The sequence below is a fragment of the Bacillus rossius genome, chromosome 3, assembly GCF_032445375.1.
Source record: "Bacillus rossius redtenbacheri isolate Brsri chromosome 3, Brsri_v3, whole genome shotgun sequence".
In the NCBI taxonomy this organism is placed as follows: domain Eukaryota; kingdom Metazoa; phylum Arthropoda; class Insecta; order Phasmatodea; family Bacillidae; genus Bacillus; species Bacillus rossius.
The window spans coordinates 51,823,046-51,843,633 of record NC_086332.1 but is presented as its reverse complement, the minus strand read 5'-3'; the positions used below and the strand labels follow the sequence as shown (position 1 = coordinate 51,843,633).

Genomic DNA, 20,588 nt, shown 5'->3' with positions numbered 1-20,588 from the left:
ATATTATTTACAGTTATTGAAAATTTAATTAAAATAATTTATTTAAATATAATCACGAACAATTAGTTAAAAAGCCAGCCTTAACCTGTTTGATATTATAGAAGATTTTCTCGCACGGTGGTTGGCCGGTTCTTGCACGCTTGGCTCAGGCGGAACGTGACAATTTTTAGAGCGTGCAGTCGGCGTTCATCGATTTATAACATGTTATCAAGTCAAAAATTAATTCTTAAACCTCAAGAGAGTATACTTATAGCAATAGCTATATATCATACAACTCATTATGACACATTTGGTGGTAGGTGGGAAGTCAATTCTCAATATATTTTTTTTATCATCTGGAGTGACTTAGACCCTTTGGTTTTCCCTTCCATTATGCCACTGTGCTAATGTGTTTATTGAATATTTTGGAATAGTCAGGAACATCCAGTGGCAAAATACTATTTCATGAATGTAGAAGATAAAGAAGTAATTTTAAGTAAACATACTCTGTAATAGGTAAACCTTTTTCTGTAATGGGAAAACTTTCATTACTAAGAGAAACAAATTGAAAATTAGCCAACTTTCAGCTTCTAGCATTTCTGATGGCTTTCTTTGCAGAGATTTTGATGCTTTGCAACTTGCACATTTTATGAATGAATTTGCTAAATTACATCTGCTGCATGTTGCTTTTATACATACATGTGTCGCATAAGCATTGGGGTACAGATTGCATTATTTTCACCCGGGAACTTAAAGAGTCGTCGCCCACTGAATTTTTTTCAATAGGTACTTATGTACAAAATATAACCAGGAGCATACGCAAAATTACTTTTGGGGAGGGGAATACATTTTGCTCCTTTTTTTTAACTTTAAATTATTTACATTTTGTTGGTGGGAATGATTGATTTGTATACTTTGTTTTTATAATTTCGTGATAAAGGAGGAAATTCCTCTCCCCCTCCCATTTCTGCCCCAGGCGTTTGCGTATGCCCTTGAATACAACATAGACAAAAAGAAATCACACATTCATTCATTGTACTTATACCCACCAAAAGCCAAAATAAAAAATATAAATATTAAGCACTATTATTATTATTTTACTTCGGTCTAGTGCATAATTCCGTATTTAAAATAAGATAAAATTTCTAATGGCTCTGTTCATAATAGAACGTAAGTTTATGATAGAAAATTTACAAGTAACCATGGTAACATGTGTCATTTGATTAAAATACGGAATCATTTTGCCAAAAAATGTGTAATTTGTGGTTAATAATTTAAAGACAGTACAGAGATAAGTCGCAGAGGTATACAATTAAATGACAGTCTAAAGCATTGTACGCTAATATTTCAAAGACTGCTTTTTGAACTGCGTGGTACTCCTATTATTGTTTTCGGCGGAAATAATACAAAGATAACATAAAGGTCACGCCAATGAGGAAACACCAAAGTACTCTTTTCTGAAGTATTTTCCAATCGGACACATTCTTTATTTGTTCATGGAAATAAAACTGAGTGTGTCATAAATATTTTATCACATTTAACCATCTTTGGGTAAGATAGAAATCAGAAAAGTATTTAAAACTTTATTAAATCAATGTAGGTAAGGTTCCTCTATATTAGGTATATAAAAGAGTATAAATCATTCGTACTGATGATAAGGCATAAAGAGGAAAGTGTCCTCTGGAATTCATTCGATTCTAGTTTTAATAGTCATGTCTTGAGCATTCTCTTGAGTCCATCTTAGCAAACACCGTCTTGTTTCTCAAGGGAACGATTTCAATATCCATGTTTCATATTCCGTGAACAAGAAAGGCTACATAAAGTCTTCGTTATATTTGTATTCAATAACCTGTAACGAAAAAAAACTAGTAACGTATATGACAAGATTTGAACAACTAAAACAATCCCAATTTGACATCTTTGTCCATAATCTATCATTCTATTTCCACTACGGAAGCTCTAAGGAGCTTGAGAGGGAGATTATGTATTATTACAGCGAATGCCACAGTTTTTTAATTACTTTTAATGGATTCTGGGTGTCACGAATTTAAATTTAATTTTTCGGGTGGCGATATGAACTTTATCAACCATTATTAAACTCATCGTCTTCCACATCCATTGTACTGGTTCTGTAATCGATATGTAAATAGGTAAATGGGACTGTTTAGTACTTGAAAATGTAACCACCTGTCACTAAACTCAGTTAAAACACATATCAAATTGCTTCAGCACTTAAAATAGGATTTATATAACTATAAAAATATGAGGTTCACTTGAATCAGCCATTATATAAAATGCGATCTGAACAGCAATTGCTTGAGACGTGTCTGCAATGGTCTTGGCAAAGATAGTCATATTCGTGTTCTTAAGCAAGGTATCAGCGACTATGAAACATGCTTATGCAATGGTGTTCTCAAGCAACGACTATGATACAAGAGAATGCCCTCTCGGAAATAAGAAATATGGGACTATCATAAGATAGTCTTAATCTGACGTCGTCTGGCCGACGACCACCCCAGAGCCCGACCTGCACCCGCCAGTATACGCTCCCGCTAACGGAACACACCCCTGGCCATGGCCCACCCGAGTCAGGCGACCCGAACAGCAATCAAAGACAAAGCCGCGGAAACCTGAGTAGACAAGAGAAGAACCGTACCCATTCCTCCTAAAACATTAAATTAGGATTTTAGCGACAATAAAATCTCTTCCAGACACACCCGTTTGGAGTCTAGCGTAATGAGGTCACGCCTGGCGCGAGAGAGGCCGAGCCTCCCTCAGACGCCATGCCAGTTCGGCAGTTCAGCGCAGCTCATGGACCGGGGCGGACCTACGTCCCACGGAGAGGCAACATCCTTTGTCTACATTGAAAGTAACGTCCGGTAAATATAGTCACTAATTAACCAAACCCCTTTTATTACTTAACCTCTCTGTGAGTACCCGGTCCCTTTTTACGGTCCAGGACCTAATCCGGCCGCATCAACTTAAGGACACCCCGCACCACACTTGGTCAGTGGGGCTGCTCTTCAGCATACGGCACGGGCCGTCTCCCGCAACGTACAGAACTTTGTTTAAGGTCACGCGCACGGCGCTGACCACAAACCCGCAAGGGAACTTGGGCAAACTTAATTGCGGTGCGTGTTTCACCACAGTGGGCACAACACCCGCGCCGAGACATTTGCATACGGGATTGGCCGTCTCCAATCGCCCGCCCCTTAATTCAGTGTATTTTTGTATCCCGTATTTTGTACTGCTAACTTACGTTACCCGAGTAACGAGTGCCACGTAACTTGTGCGCGCCCCCTTAATCCAGTGTATTTTTGTATCCCGTGTTTTGTATTGCTAACGTACGTTACCCGAATAACGAGTGCCACGTAACTTGTGCGCACCCCCTTAATTCAGTGTATTTTTGTATCCCGTATTTTGTATTGCTAACTTACGTTACCCGAGTAACGAGTGCCACGTAACCTGTACGCGCCCCCTTAATTCAGTGTATTTTGTGTCCCGCCTTTGTGTTACGAAATTACGTTACCTGCGTACCCAGTGAGACGTCTGAGACATAACAGCATCCGAGGCCACGTAACGCGGAACACAAACAATACGGCGCCACGGAATAACAAGTAACAACCCCCCGGGGACCTCTGTAGAGTGTTGTATTGTGTACGACTCGCTCCTCTGAATAAAAGGTACGACACCACCACCTCAACTCCACGTCTCTTATTTAAAATCATCTCACGCAACACCGCCGCCGGCCCTAGTGGGCCACGCAGGGGCACATACATCCACGACCCCAAATTCACGACTAGAAACGAGCTAGTCTGGCGCCCACCCGGACAACACAGATCAAGAACCGCCTTTTCCCACTAGGAGCCACACCGGGACTCGAGCCCGAGACCCCGGACGACGGCATTTGGCGCCCGCTGCGTGGGGCAGAAAATAACGTGAAAAATTTTTTTTTTCACTTCTGGACATTTTCGAAATAAATTCACCAACAGGCGACAGCAGAGACACGAAACGGCCATTTTGGACACAGGAAGGGTCGAAGGCCAGACAGACCAGCGCGACGAGGCGAGCGGACAAAGGACACTCCAACCACCCCCACCCCCGCACGTCATCACGGCGAGGCGAGCAACGGAGCGACGTCACCACCCCCACTCCGCGCGGACCGTTTTCGCCTCCTCTTTGTGCGGCTGTCCGGGCACCTACCCCCACCTCGTCACCCCGCTTCACGCTCTCCGCTTCGGGCAACCATCCCGATACCCCCACTCCGCGCGGACCGTTTTCGCCTCCTCTTTGTGCGGCTGTCCGGGCACCTGCCCGCCGCCGATCTCAAACCCGCGCGCTACAACACGCGCCCAGACTACGAAATGCCCGTCACAGACGGCGAACTTGAACGTACAACATACAGCTCAACATGCAGGCACCACCTACAGACCTCGTGTGCACGCGTTGCCTATTACCAAGGGAAATAGACCTATTGACGGGATCACTGCCGTGGTACAGGACATGCCAATGCGCGAACACCCGGGACAACGTCACCGAACAGACCTGGGGCAAGCCCTGGAGCGAGACGTTACTCGGCGAGCCGCACACCCAATTACCGTGGTCATGGGCACCGCTTAAGACGGAGGCACAAGCTAACGTCACACTGGGAGGCATACTACCGACTGTGGGCCTCACGAGTGCCCGGACCAATCTGGCACCCAAATACATCCCACCACCAAGCGCAATCACCGGACCAAACACGGGGATGCATACACGCAACCCGTGCTACACAGGGAAGTTAGCACTACCCGAGTTCAGCGGAATAGGGCACGAAGTACCCAGAGACTTCCTAACACACTGCGAGGTTAGACTGGCACGGTCCGGAATACCGACCGATGAATGGTCGGGGCGAGCGAGCGAACAGCTGAAGGGGACCGCACGCCAATGGTGGAACATCTGGGGACGCTTCGGCATGCCCTGGGAGGAGTTTGCCACGTCATTCAACCGCCGATTTGACACGGAACACGCACTGGTCCAATGCACGACACAGTTCTATGGCGAACGCCAACGCGACGGCGAACCCGTCGAGCAGTTTCTGGCCAAGAAAATGCAACTGTTCAATCGAGTAGCACCCGGCGCCGCGCCAGCCACCGCGCTCGCAACCATTACCACCCTCCTACACAATGAACTGCAACCGTTCATGCGGTGTTACCGCGCAGAGGAAGTCGAGGATTACGTCCGACAAGCCATAGACACGGAACAGAACATCCGGGGACTGCGACACTACGACCCCCCGAACACCGACCGGGACCTGGCCAGACGCCCAATGGGTCAGAGAATAGCCAGCGTCCAGAACCGGGAAGCAGGGGGCTACCCACCCGACCGCCCGCGACGAGCCATCGAGGACGCACCACCACCTGGTAGGCCCGATGGGTCATCGACACAGCAGGAACCCCCACTACCGCGATGCCAGTTGGGCTGCCCCGCAGGTACCCGCCACTGGCATGTCGACTGCCCACGCCGGCAAACACCACCCTTCACCAACACGTCGGGAAACGCCCACCCGGGGGCACGGCGGTAAAACCCGCACCTCCGAGTAACCCGAGCCAACCCACACCCGCCGCGGAAGCAGCCACACCGCAGATAAACCAGCTAGTCCGCCCTCGCGACGGCCTACTCCGTATCCCAGTGGAAGTCAACGGGCAACCCACGGCGGCCCTGGTAGACACGGGCGCGAGCCACGTGTTCGTGGCCCCCCACCTGGTACCCCCCGGCGCGCTGCAGCCCCACCAAGCCGAGTTACGGTTAGCAACCAGCACGCAACCGGGAAGGACAGTGGGGCAAGCCGAACTCGAGGTACGCATTCGGGACGACGTCACCACGGTAACCGCCCTAGTGGTAGAGGACTTACACGAAGGGATAGTACTAGGCCAACCATGGTTAGCGAGACAAGATGCGGTGATCGAAATGAAACCCAGACGAGTTTACATTGGCACCCGCGAGCGGCTCACGGTGTACGCCATAGGCACTACCCCCGAGAGTCAGGGGGAGAAAGTAACCTTAGACCAGTTCCGCCACAACGTCCCCCACGAGTACCGAGCAGCAGTGGAACGCGTGTTGGCAGAAAGGCAGGACGTCTTCGCGGTAGCCGACCCACTGAAACGCACCACCATCACCGAACACCACATCCCGACCACCCACGACAACCCAGTACACGAGGCCCCGAGAGGCTACGGGTTCCGGGAGCAGAGGGCCATCCGGGAGCAAGTGGCGGACATGCTTCGCGACGGGGTAGTCGAGCCGTCCAACAGTCATTACAATGCTTGCGTCGTATTAGCCCCAAAGAAAGACGGTTCGCTACGCTTCTGCGTCGATTTTCGGCCGCTAAACGCGATCACGATTAGCTCACCCCCACCTCAAATCAGCGTCGACGCCGCCGTAGCCGGACTCGGCCGCGCGAAAGTCTTCAGTACGCTCGACCTGAAGGCTGGGTACTGGCAAGTGCCCATACGGGCGGAAGACAGGGGGAAAACCGCGTTCACGATACCAGACGGGCGGAAGTTTCAATTTCGCGCCATGCCTTTTGGGCTAAAGTGCGCACCGGCCACGTTCCAGGGAATGATGACCCGAGTGTTGGAGGGGTACCTGGGCCGGTTTGCGATCGCGTACCTCGACGACGTGATCGTCTTCTCCGAGACGTGGGAGGACCACGCCAGACACCTGGCGCTGGTCCTAGAACGCTTGGCCACACACCATCTCACGGCCGCACACCACAAGTGTCATATCGGGACCCAGGAGGTCGAATTCCTGGGCCACCTAGTAAGCGCGGCTGGCAACCGACCCCAACCCGTTCACTTGCGCAAGATCGCTGAAGCGGCACCACCGCGGACGAGGAAGCAACTCCAACGGTTTATCGGCCTGGTGAACTGGCTCAGGGGGTACATCCCCGACTTCTCCCGTACCATCGCACCACTGACCGACCTCCTGTCACCACGGGCACGGTACCATTGGGGCGAACCCGCGCAACGCGCCTTCGAAGAAATAAAAGCCGCCTTCACTCGCTGTCACACCCACACACGAGTAGACCCCGGACGCCGCCTCTACCTTCAGACCGACGCCAGCGCACTCGGTGTGGGCACGGTGCTTTTTCACACGGACCCGAACGGGGTCCGCGAGGTCATCGACTACGCTAGCGCGAAGCTCGGACCGGCCGAACGCCGGTATCACAGCAACGAGCAAGAGTGCCTAGCCGTAGTCTGGGCAATGAAAAAGTACCGGCCCCACCTGGAGGGGAAGTGCTTCACACTGAGGACGGACAACAGCTGCCTCACCTGGCTGCGTACGATGCAGGGGCGGAAAGGCAAACGCATACGATGGGCGCTATTCCTCCAGTCGTTCGACTTCGACGTCGAGCACGTTCCCGGCACGGAGAACCAGCTCCCCGACTTACTGTCGCGGGAACCCGACGACCGAACAGAGCTGACGGACGAGGACGACTGGGAGGAGATTCTACCCCCGGACACACCACACGGACACGCATCGCACGACTCGGCATGCGCGCGAATCACGGCCGACGCGGACGGGGACGAAGACCCACCCAACACCGTGGCCGACGTCCAGGACCGGGTACGTCGAGCACAGGAAACGTCAATAGACGCGGCAAGACGCCGCCAGCAAGCGACCGCCGGACACGAGGCGTGGCGCGTGCAAGACGGCCTGATTCAGACTCACACACCCGGACACCAGGAAGACTGGAGGACCTACGTCCCGACGGAAGCCCGAGAAGCGGTCCTTCGGTTCTTCCACGACCACGACCTCGCTGGACACCCGGGGACCGATCAGACACGACGAGAAGTCACCCGGCACTACCACTGGCCCCGCGTCACGTACGACGTACGTACGTACGTGCGCGAATGCGAGGTCTGTCAGGCGAGGAAAGCGAGGCGGCGTGACGGCGAGGAGCAACAGCGACCCAGGGAACCCACCACCGCCTTCCAAACGATAGCCTTAGACGTAATGGGCCCCTACCCCCGCACGCCGCGCGGCAAACGCTTCCTCCTCGTCGTGACGGACCTCTTCACGCGGTGGACGGAGGCGTATCCATGCGGGAACGTGCGCACACCTACCATCATCAGCCTGCTGACCAGGGAATTCCTGTCCCGTTGGGGATACCCCCAGTCGATGTTGACGGACAACGCCAGTCAGTTCCTGGGGCGACATTGGAAGGGCTGGTGCGACGAACACCAGATCGAGCACCACACGACGCCCGCCTACCACCCGAGAGCGAACCCGACAGAGCGCCGGAACCAGGAACTGAAGGCACAGCTCCGGATTCGGCTGGGGGCAGACCACACGCAGTGGGACCTGCACGTGGCTGACGCCCTCTTCTGTGTACGACGCCGCACCAACGCCGCAACCGGCCGCACACCGGCCGAAATGATACAGGGCCACAACCTGCCCTTACCGGGAGAATGGGCCACACACGGCACTCCACACCCCGACGAGACGACGGAGGAACGCGACCAACGACGGGTGACTCTGCACGACGAGGCAAGACGTAGGCAGGAGAGGTACGCCAACCGGATCACCCCAATCACAGATCATCCTCCACCCGCCGTGCAGGTCGGCGATCAGGTGTTCGCGCGACTACACCCACTTTCAGCCGCACCCCGCAACTATTGCGCGGGCCTGGCCCCGCGCTGGGGCGGGCCATACACAGTACGGCGACGACTAGGCAGGACGACGTACTTAGTCCGCACGGAGGGACGGCGCCTGAAAAAGGTGCACAGAGACGACATCCGGCTCACCGCCCTGCCTGGGGAGAGGAACCCAGACGGGGACTCAGGACCCCCCACTCCGGACGACAACGGACGCCGTACACCGGAGAGCGACGCCGTCCAGGAAGAGGACAACTCGCCAGAAGCGACCCCCGCTAGGAGCCGACCCGAACCGCGCCCATACCGCACCCTAGTGTTCACGAACACCACGTCCAACAGGCCCCGCGACGAACTTGCATACACGCCCGGGACATCACCCGCAGAGGCCGCGTCAGACGACGAGGCGAGGCCACGACCACGGCGGTGGCGGCGCCCGCCCACGTACCTCGACGATTATGCCCTTAGCATGGCCACGGGGGACACCGGGGGCGACCCCGCCCACGACGTGCTAGACGAACCAGAAGAGGTCCACGAGAACGCACCGGAGACGGCAGTGGTACCCTGGGAGGGAAGCGGGGTGTACGAGAGCCCCCCACCGCAATGCTACCCACGGGGCGATGAAGCAGAGGCCGTGGAGATCGCCGAGCTGTCGCACAGCATAGGTCAATCCGATGCGGGCAACGACGACGGGCAAACGCCGATCGTCACGCAACCCGGAGAGACCGACCCGGAGATCGCCACCTCAGCATCAGCCGCCATACCCGAACGGGAACGGACTCCGTACCAGTCCACGAACTGTCAACCGCCGCCGAAGGAGGACCTCCGCGGACCGGGACATCGACTGGGGACAAGCGAACCCGCCAGCGAGCCCGCAGAACGACCCCGACGGGCCCACAGACCTCCAGTTCGCCTGGCCGACTTCGACCTGGGAACAGGGCGCAGGGCCTGTCAGCCACAAGGCTACCTCGACGAGTCAACCCCCGGATGTTCGGCGTGGGACGACCCGGGACAGGTGCTCGGGCCCTACCAACTGCGGCCACCGCGAGCACCACCCGGGTGGAGCTGTTGCCGGAGCTAGGAGGCGCCACGACGCCGCCCCCGGCACGCCTGCCACGACGGCAACCGGGGCGGCGCGCACGTTGGCCCAGTCGGCCACGTTCACCAGGTCCAGTGCGCTGACCCTATCAGCCGCTGACCCCGCCCAGGCGCCACGACGCCGCCCCCGGCACGCCTGCCACGACGGCAACCGGGGCGGCGCGCACGTTGGCCCAGTCGGCCACGTTCACCAGGTCCAGTGCGCTGACCCTATCAGCCGCTGACCCCACCCAGACGCCACGACGCCGCCCCCGGCACGCCTGCCACGACGGCAACCGGGGCGGCGCGCACGTTGGCCCAGTCGGCCACGTTCACCAGGTCCAGTGCGCTGACCCTATCAGCCGCTGACCCCACCCAGACGCCACGACGCCACCCCCAGCACGCCTGCCACGACGGCAACCGGGGCGGCGCGCACGTTGGCCCAGTCGGCCATGTTCACCAGGTCCAATGCGCTGACCCTATCAGCCGCTGACCCCACCCAGACGCCACGACGCCGCCCCCGGCACGCCTGCCACGACGGCAACCGGGGCGGCGCGCACGTTGGCCCAGTCGGCCACGTTCACCAGGTCCAGTGCGCTGACCCTATCAGCCGCTGACCCCACCCAGACGCCACGACGCCGCCCCCGGCACGCCTGCCACGACGGCAACCGGGGCGGCGCTCACGTTGGCCCAGTCGGCCACGTTCACTAGGTCCAGTGCGCTGACCCTATCAGCCGCTGACCCCACCCAGACGCCACGACGCCGCCCCCGGCACGCCTGCCACGACGGCAACCGGGGCGGCGCGCACGTTGGCCCAATCGGCCACGTTCACCAGGTCCAGTGCGCTGACCCTATCAGCCGCTGACCCCACCCAGACGCCACGACGCCGACCCCGGCACGCCTGCCACGACGGCAACAGGGGCGGCGCGCACGTTGGCCCAGTCGGCCACGTTCACCAGGTCCAATGCGCTGACCCTATCAGCCGCTGACCCCACCCAGACGCCACGACGCCGCCCCCGGCACGCCTGCCACGACGGCAACCGGGGCGGCGCGCACGTTGGCCCAGTCGGCCACGTTCACCAGGTCCAGTGCGCTGACCCTATCAGCCGCTGACCCCACCCAGACGCCACGACGCCGCCCCCGGCACGCCTGCCACGACGGCAACCGGGGCGGCGCGCACGTTGGCCCAGTCGGCCTTGATCACCAGGTCCAGTACGCGGAGCCAACCAGCTGCTGAGCCGCGAACCACGCCGGGATGGAGCGGCCGGAGCTAGGGGTGGCCCCATGTTAGCGGGACCATAAGCGGCGCAAGGTCGGGCTTCACAGGGGGGGGGGGGGCGTTTGACGTCGTCTGGCCGACGACCACCCCAGAGCCCGACCTGCACCCGCCAGTATGCGCTCCCGCTAACGGAACACACCCCTGGCCATGGCCCACCCGAGTCAGGCGACCCGAACAGGAATCAAAGACAAAGCCGCGGAAACCTGAGTAGACAAGAGAAGAACCGTACCCATTCCTCCTAAAACATTAAATTAGGATTTTAGCGACAATAAAATCTCTTCCAGACACACCCGTTTGGAGTCTAGCGTAATGAGGTCACGCCTGGCGCGAGAGAGGCCGAGCCTCCCTCAGACGCCATGCCAGTTCGGCAGTTCAGCGCAGCTCATGGACCGGGGCGGACCTACGTCCCACGGAGAGGCAACATCCTTTGTCTACATTGAAAGTAACGTCCGGTAAATATAGTCACTAATTAACCAAACCCCTTTTATTACTTAACCTCTCTGTGAGTACCCGGTCCCTTTTTACGGTCCAGGACCTAATCCGGCCGCATCAACTTAAGGACACCCCGCACCACACTTGGTCAGTGGGGCTGCTCTTCAGCATACGGCACGGGCCGTCTCCCGCAACGTACAGAACTTTGTTTAAGGTCACGCGCACGGCGCTGACCACAAACCCGCAAGGGAACTTGGGCAAACTTAATTGCGGTGCGTGTTTCACCACAGTGGGCACAACACCCGCGCCGAGACATTTGCATACGGGATTGGCCGTCTCCAATCGCCCGCCCCTTAATTCAGTGTATTTTTGTATCCCGTATTTTGTACTGCTAACTTACGTTACCCGAGTAACGAGTGCCACGTAACTTGTGCGCGCCCCCTTAATCCAGTGTATTTTTGTATCCCGTGTTTTGTATTGCTAACGTACGTTACCCGAATAACGAGTGCCACGTAACTTGTGCGCACCCCCTTAATTCAGTGTATTTTTGTATCCCGTATTTTGTATTGCTAACTTACGTTACCCGAGTAACGAGTGCCACGTAACCTGTACGCGCCCCCTTAATTCAGTGTATTTTGTGTCCCGCCTTTGTGTTACGAAATTACGTTACCTGCGTACCCAGTGAGACGTCTGAGACATAACAGCATCCGAGGCCACGTAACGCGGAACACAAACAATACGGCGCCACGGAATAACAAGTAACAACCCCCCGGGGACCTCTGTAGAGTGTTGTATTGTGTACGACTCGCTCCTCTGAATAAAAGGTACGACACCACCACCTCAACTCCACGTCTCTTATTTAAAATCATCTCACGCAACACCGCCGCCGGCCCTAGTGGGCCACGCAGGGGCACATACATCCACGACCCCAAATTCACGACTAGAAACGAGCTAGTCTGGCGCCCACCCGGACAACACAGATCAAGAACCGCCTTTTCCCACTAGGAGCCACACCGGGACTCGAGCCCGAGACCCCGGACGACGGCAAATCAAGACAGTCTTGTTTGCGATCTCTTGAGATAATTTCAAGCAACATTTATGGCACCCAAATATTTAAATACGAATACATATAAAAATATTTTGATGAAGGAATTGCTCAAGACATAAATATGAATACCAGCCTAGCTCTAACCTACTTTCGGTTACAGTGCGATCCCACATCCTCTGTCCCTTTACTATTTTATTTTTCAATGTAAGTGATTTCGTTTCAAACTAAACAGTTATTAACTTTTTTTTAAGGTCCTGATACACTGCCAAATTTTCTCTCTAACACCTTCCAATGTGTTGTGTCAAATACCTTGCAGGGTTAGGACGTCACCGAAAACGTCACTAGCACAGCCACGTTTGTTTGACAAGTTGGATGACTTGAGTTTCCATCAAATATTTTGCATATAGAATAGGTTGCCTCGTCGCCACAAATAGGTTCTAAAATAAGTTGTGCCGTCCGCCGCGGTCTCGTGTTCGAGATCGGGCGCAGGTCCTAGCGGGGTGGCTGGCTTTCTTAGAGATTTCTGTTCCGGGAGGGCGCCTGGCTAGCTCGGTGTCTAACCGTGTGATGGTCGTGGGTTCGTTGCCCCAGCGTGGTCCGCTAGAACCGTCGGCGGTGATGGAATTTGTTTCCTGATTATGTTGGGTTGTTTAGGTTAATTTACATACACTGTTCTGGTTCTACGGGTCGCACGTCGCGCACGGGAGGTGCGGGGTGGGCTTTTATTGTTCACGATTGACACTAGTTCATTACATTGGGCGCGAGGTTTACTCGGCGGTACATGACTGCCAATGAGGCGTCGGAACACGTAGAAGTTTTGATTACACTATTATTACAATTACACTTGATAAAACGGCACTCTGTGGTGCTTTTACGTACACGATTACACTGCACACGTTATCTGAGAGGGAAACCTGCGTGCCTCTACGTGCGTTTACTTAAGTCCGCACGCCAGTTGCCGTCGAGGGAGAGCGTTCGATTAGCATCTGCTAATCTCGTAATCTGTAACTTGCGACGCGCGGGCCCACCTGTGCGGACCGCGGCTCGCTACTAAATTAAAAATACGTTTGAGCTTGAATGTAGCCTGTGCCTGTGCACTGGGCGATTAAATAAAGTTCTGGGGTGGCGGGAGACGGCCCGTACCGTATACTGCACGGCCCCACGTAATGCTTTGTGTGGGGCGTGTTAAATTGACGCGGCTGGGTTAGGCCCTACACCGGAAAAGGACCGGGCGCACACGGGGAGTATTAAAAAAAGGTTTTGGTTGTGACTATAATTACCAGATGGACGTTCGGTGAAACAAAGAGATGCTGGCTCCCCGTGGGACGTGCGTCCGTCCCGGTCCGCGAGTCGCGCTGTACTGGTGTGCAGCCCTGGTGCTAGGGGAGGGGTGAGCTCCCGGTCGCGCCAGAGTTTCTAAAGTTCCGTTATTCGTAAAAATCTATATAATTAACTAATTTTAAGTGGCTCTAAATTCACATAATAAAACTTAATGATTAACTTAATCTCTATATATGTTTTAGAGTTGACATTTAATAAGTTTGTCTAAAATAAGTTTGAATATTAGAGTCAAGCTGGAGACTGTCTGTTTCTTGAAAACTACTCCAGTGGCGAACGATAATGCTAATTTGGGGTGGTTTGAATTACGTCACATGTTTCACTACTGAATTTAGGCTGAAGGCCGCAAGGGTTGCACTCACAGCTGTTTTAGTAGAAAACTACACGTGAGTGACCCGGGCACTCCTACGTCGCACTTTATTAATTAGGGGCTTTTGTTTGTTTTTGATTACGTTATTATTGCGTGGGGAATTTTGTAGGCATGAGGAGTGCATTGCATGCGTAATTAAAATGGTTCGCTATTCTCTACCTTGGGCTGCGGTCTGCTCACTTTACACGGGTGGGCCATGGCTAGGGGTGCTTTCCGTTAGCGGAGCCGAGTACTGGCGGGTGCAGGTCGGGCTTTGGGGTGGCCTTCGGCCGTACTATGTCAGTTGGATGCGATCAGCCAATCTAAAGTGTGCTTACATTTCAGGTTAGATTACATAATTACCAAGTGTCCATCCTCGTAGTGGCGTGGAGGCCACGAATGCTGGGCGCGGGCGTGTCGGTACCGGGGCATGGAAAACTCGCATGCGACCGCGGCACGTCCCAGGAACTGATGCGTTATTAAATGTCACTGTAGGTACGCGTTTAGCTCTATGCCACCCCGCGTGGGCAAGTTCAAAACTCCTGGCGGAGGTCTTACAGCGTGAAGCACGGGCACATCGGCGTGCTGCCCTTAACAATATTAATTACGTATTAAAGGAACTGCTCATGACTGAGCCACACACAATTATTAATGGACCGCGTGACACTTCGCACGATCGATTTAGGGCCGGCCGTGGTGGAGCAGATGAAAATGGATTTAGATTTTTACCTGTGGAAGCTACATGTTGGTTTTGGCGCGAAGAGATGAAGACTCCACGTGCGCGGAGCTGCCGGCCCCGACGAGTCTGGATGGCGACTAACTCCTCTCCCTGGCAACCCGGCCAGGGAGGGCTCGATTTCCCGCTGAAAGTTACGGAGTGTGGGAAGATGGTGACAGCTAATTTTGTGATACAAAAGCATTTAAATCAACATGTATTAATAATTTTGGAATATTAAAGACATACAATTTTTAGTTATTACTCTTAATTATAATTGCATGTGCACTAAGTTCCGATTGCGCATTGCCACACCCGGCCGGGCGCGTCGCACAACACAGCCGGCCATGACTAGCGTCAAACCGTTCGGTGAACTGCCCTAACTTAATCTGCCTGGCACGTGCGGGCGTGTTTGTTACACTTGTCCTAATTCAGGTTGACGTCGTCCGACCGAAGGCCACCCTAAAGCCCGACCTGCAACCGCCAGTATCCACCCCCGCTAACGGAACGTGCCCCTAGCCATGGCCCACCCGAGTCAGGCGAGCCACCAGCAAACAAGGTAGAACCCGGCCCCCCCCCAAATAAACAGACCGTCATTGAAACCAACCACGTTAAAAAACAAACATAGATTATTAAACAGTGTTACGTAATTATTTGAAGTTGGTCAACGAAAGTGCGACGTAGGTGTGCCCGGGCACTCACGTGTGTAACTACAGCAATACGCGTGTGAGTGTTCCCCTGGCGGCCTTCTGCCTGAATCAATCAACCAGACCTTATGACATAAGTATTCAAACCTTGTGTTGCATCATTAACCCACCAGAGCAATCTGACAAGAGACGAACAGTCGCTGGTGTGACGTAAAAATTCAAACATAATAATTCTTAAATATAATAACTTTCAATTCGTAGAAGGGACGAATGACCTTGATTCAGCCTTTATAATTAATATAAGAATTTAACATCATTAAATTCTCTTATTAACTTATCAGATCAGAAACTAACGTAATGAGGTCAACCCTGGCGCGAGGGCCACCGAGCCTCGGCCGGACGCCATGACATGACGCCAGTACAACACGACTCGTGGACCGGGGCGGACGCACGTCCCAGGGAGAGACAACATCCTTTGTCCACACCGAGTTCACTTCTGGTAACTATAGTCATTCTTCAAACCTCTTTTTAATAATCTCTCCCTGTGTACCCGGTCCAGTTTTTCGGTCCAGGATCTACTAATCCGGCCGCATAAATATCACACACCCCCCTGCACCACACTTGGTCCGCGGGGTAGGTGCATTATCCGGTACGGGCCGACTCCCGAGGACAGAACTTTGGTTAAACTCAGTCGCTCCGGCACTGACACTCCCCGTAAGGGAACTTTTGAGCGAATTTAGCTGCGGTCCGCGCTCCACTGCCGTGGACGCGAGCACCGCCTCGATACGCAGATTTACGGGATTGGCCGCCTCCAATCACCCTCAACCCTCGTTGAGCAGCCAGGCTCAGAAACGCCTAGGGATACGATAATACGGAATAATTAGTGACTTTGTAACATTTCTTTGTAACCTTGTGCAACGCACCCTCGTGTAACATTTTCTTTCGTAAACTTGTGCAACGCAACCTCGTGTAACATTCTTTTGTAAACTTGTGCGACGCACCACTCCACGTAACATTCGTAAACTTGTATAACGCAACCTCGTGTAACATTCATTTTGTAAACTTGTGCTACGGTAATCCAGTAACTCTCAGACTCAGTTGCGTGTAATTGTGTAATTTGTATCTTATGACGTCACCTGTTGTACGACGTGGCATGTAACCAACAACGTTACCCCAGAGCCACTGTCGACTGAATAAATGACGCACGTCATTTATTACCTCACTTCAGCGTACGCTTCTTTAAACCTGCTATTCCCAACCACCGCCGAGTAGGGAATTCCTCAAACCCACGCAACACCGCCGACGGTCCTAGTGGGCCACGCAGGGCAATCGACCCCACGACCCAACTACCGACTAGCACCAAAACTAGTCTGGCGCCCACCCGGACTCATTACATTTGCAACAGCCACTCCCGCTAGGAACCGCACCGGGACTCGAGCCCGAGACCCCGGACGATGGCAAGGTGTTGACGACACATAACGGCCTGTGCTGTCAGAGGGAGCACCGACGGCGGCGTCAACCTCAACTATCGATTTGGAGATTAGTAAGTATTCTTTCACCTGTATTATTTTACATTTCATCGCCTGTCGGGATTTTGGTAAAAGTCATTCTCACTGGCCTAAAGACTCGGGATGATCTAGTTTTCTCAGAGTATTTTTCCTCGTTGATCTGGTCGACTCTCTGGACAGCTGGGCGGAATGTCCTAAAACCTGCTGGCACCAGGCACAAATACACGTAACTTTTATAGCATTACACAACCTACCAGTGCACACACAGGCCCGTGTGCCAAACCTATCCCACAAGACACACACCCCCGCCGTCGATTAAAATGATTTCTCACCAGTATGGGGTGCACCTTAATTACTATGCACTTAGCGAGTTATAGAAACTTCGGTTTCTGGCCTCGCCCATGTTTACTAGAGGTGTAAAAGTAACGAAAAAATGTGTACCCGTATGTATTCGTTACTATAACAATTAGAACTCGTTACTTTCAAATCGTTACTCGTTACTTCTGATACCGCATGACATGGCACATGCTATGTTATGTAACAGCATCGAATCGAGTCGTATTTCGTACGCGTACAGTATGACGTCGCGTAAATAAAAATAAATCGAATATAAACAATTAAAAATATTTGATAATTAACAGCTTTTGTTAACCAAGAATCAATTAACTCTCATTAGAGCGGCTTTATTATAATATATCTTTTAAGATAAGAACATAAAACGTGAAAATACGTGATTATAAAAAACAAAAACATACATAGTTATAATTTGTAAAAAATACTTTCTTACGTTGTTTCTGTTCGAATCTAAAACTTGTCTACACACACAATACCTTTAATAAACAGTAAAAGACTTGGACGACGAATTTCCAAATTATACTTTTATTAATAAACAAACATCGTTCTTTGTAACGAATACGCGCGTGCATGCGTGAAACATACTAAAGATGCGAGTAACGAAATGCATACGTGTGTAACGTTTCGTTACTCGTTACTAGATGCCGCACCCGTTACTCAGTAACGAATACATACGGTTTGCTACAGCTCTAATGCTTACTGCCCCGGATGACAATATGATGAATCGGCGGCGGCCTGGCACAAACTAATAACTAAACCGGGTTAGGCTACAGGACGAGCTTAAACCTTTTATTCTTTCTGGAAGCCCCAATGAGATTAGAGTGCAGTTTATATTCATGTATATAACGAAAGAGTGCGTTAATAATGTGTTACAGTTCGTATTAATAAAGATTGCTATACGCCGTTTAATTTGTTGACAAAAGTTTATTTATTTATTTGTTTTTTGATTCGTAACATATTAATTTTAAATAAATCTTTGTCTTAATTTGACATTTGACATTTGTATGTTTGCCTATATTTATAATTTTGGAAATATTTTTCTTAATTAAAATTTTAGAATTGGTGTCCATTAATTCAATTCGAGAAAATTGTTAAAAATTAACAACAATATTCGATTACTATTTACAACAAACATTTATAGCTAAATGATGAATTTAAATACATGTATTAACTTTTTGTTATCTAACTACCAACGACCTAGAGATATATAGACTGCTAGTGGGAGGCCATCTTTGATTCCAATTGAATTTGACAGAATGGTGGGCAAACAGTGCTTTGTTAGCAGACGACATACGTTGACAGCAATAATACGGGATAAATTTGTAAAATTACGTGATTAATGAACAGATGATGTGTTGAATTAATTGCATTTACTTTCAAAATATAATTTTTGAAGTGTATTTTCTTTTAGGAGTTATCTTAATTTTTAAATATTTGTTTACTTTAAAAATCCGACGAATGTAACCTCAGCTTTTAAATAATAAATAAAATGATGTCAAAAGTAATCAATACAATAATGATTGATTTCAGCTTCTTATACATAAATAAGCTTAATATAAATAATGATGTGTATGTTAAAAATTTAGGATTTGTGTTATGAATATAATGAGAAGTGCAAGTTTTGGGTGGTCATAAGGTTATGTACTCACAGCTGTAAATTTTGTTATACATAACTAAAATTTGTGCTTGACAATAACTGTTAAACATTTACACCTACCTAGGCAATAATTTTCCTTTTGAAGTTGTCAGTCTACTGTTACTTTTTCCTGTATTACATTTCTTGTTTTATTAATGTAATTCTAGAGTAGATAAAAATTTCAAACTTTGGTGACAGTGTTATGAATCATATCAACAGTGTTTATTTATGTGAATTTTATTTTAAGGCAACAAGTATACATCAAAATAGTCCACGCATAAATTCTGTTACAATTCAAATTGAGTCATTTATCTTCCTGGCCCAATTTAGTCCCATTGGGCAATATCTCTTAACAGTCAAAATTTGGAACTGAGTTTCTTTGCTTACAATTTAGTATACTTCAAGATTCTAACAAGGACTTGTTGGTTGTAATCATGACATAGTATGTAGTTACAGACATCCAGAAACTACACAGGCTACGGAGTAGTAGTAGTTAGAAAATTAAATAGCATGGTATAATAGGCCTCTTGGAGAAACTCACTGTGTAAAATGAGTTAATGTATTGTGCACTACACTGCTTCCACTCAGTACATTTCTCCAGAAGTATGATTTTCAATAGACAAACAATTATGGTACCTATGTACCATTGAGTTTTCTTACGTCACGTAGTAGGTACATTGCACATCTTTGATTGACTTTACTAAATTGCATCCAGTGGAGTTTTCCTGTGGGGCAGATCAAGTCTGCAGGAAAGCCTCTGAATTAAAAAAAAAAAAAAAAATCAAAATTTTTTTTTTCTGCATCCTAACATGTTTTCCATTCAGCAGAAGCTCCAGGAAGACACTTTGAGAGAGACTATCATACAAAGAAACATGATGTTAAGGCTTCCTTTATGGTGGGCCACTGCAAATGCGCCAAAAGAAACACGCAACGCAATGGTCACATAAAACCAAATACTGAGTGGTGCTGTCATGCCAGCATTTTTCGGGGGTCGAGCACACTTCTGGAGCCACGCTTGTTTCCAATCATACTATAAAAGGGTGGTGTTCAAATAGTTCATTTTAACAAGCCTATGTATACACTGCACATCTAATAATTTTAAAAGTAATTACAGAAATGAGCAGCTTCACAGAAATGTGTATATTACATAATTAAAATTTAAAAAAATTGTTGTGTAGGTAAGGTGAGCAACATTACACGTAAATTACTATTTCTACAAGAGTTTACGCAATAACCAATTAAAGATAATAGTTATGTTTCAAAGTAGGTTTTCCTGGAAAATAGGCAAATAATGAATGTGAAAGGTTATAATAGGCCTATTGGGGGAAACACCACGTAAAACAATGAGTAGGCTAAATACATTGAGCACTGTAGGCTTGAGACAAGGTTCATAGTTTCTCCAGACACACAAGTTTCGATAAGTCACCAGCTAAGATAGTATGAACCGGTATTTTTTTCCCTCGTGTAAATTGAACGTCTTTGATTTAAGTATATTCGGTGGATTTTGGTACATAATGGCAGGATAGGTTTGAAGGAAAGCAATTTTTTTTCGTCCTGAATAAAATATATATATATATTTGTGTATTAATC

The 20,588-nt window shown here is 50.4% G+C and overlaps 1 protein-coding gene across 5 annotated transcripts in view; it reads right to left on the bottom strand.

The window, feature by feature from the left end:
- LOC134530692 (cilia- and flagella-associated protein 157) overlaps positions 1-18,103 on the bottom strand; it is a 39,118-nt gene extending 21,015 nt beyond the window's left edge. For 2 of the 5 annotated variants that reach the window (XM_063365767.1, XM_063365763.1), the window contains exon 1: positions 1,029-1,372. The gene's annotated coding sequence lies outside the window, so the exon portion shown is untranslated. Of the gene's footprint in view, positions 1-1,028; positions 1,373-18,062 lie in introns of those variants that run through there. The other 3 variants (XM_063365766.1, XM_063365764.1, XM_063365765.1) reach the window with 3 other exon arrangements.
- Positions 18,104-20,588: the final 2,485 nt, after the last annotated feature.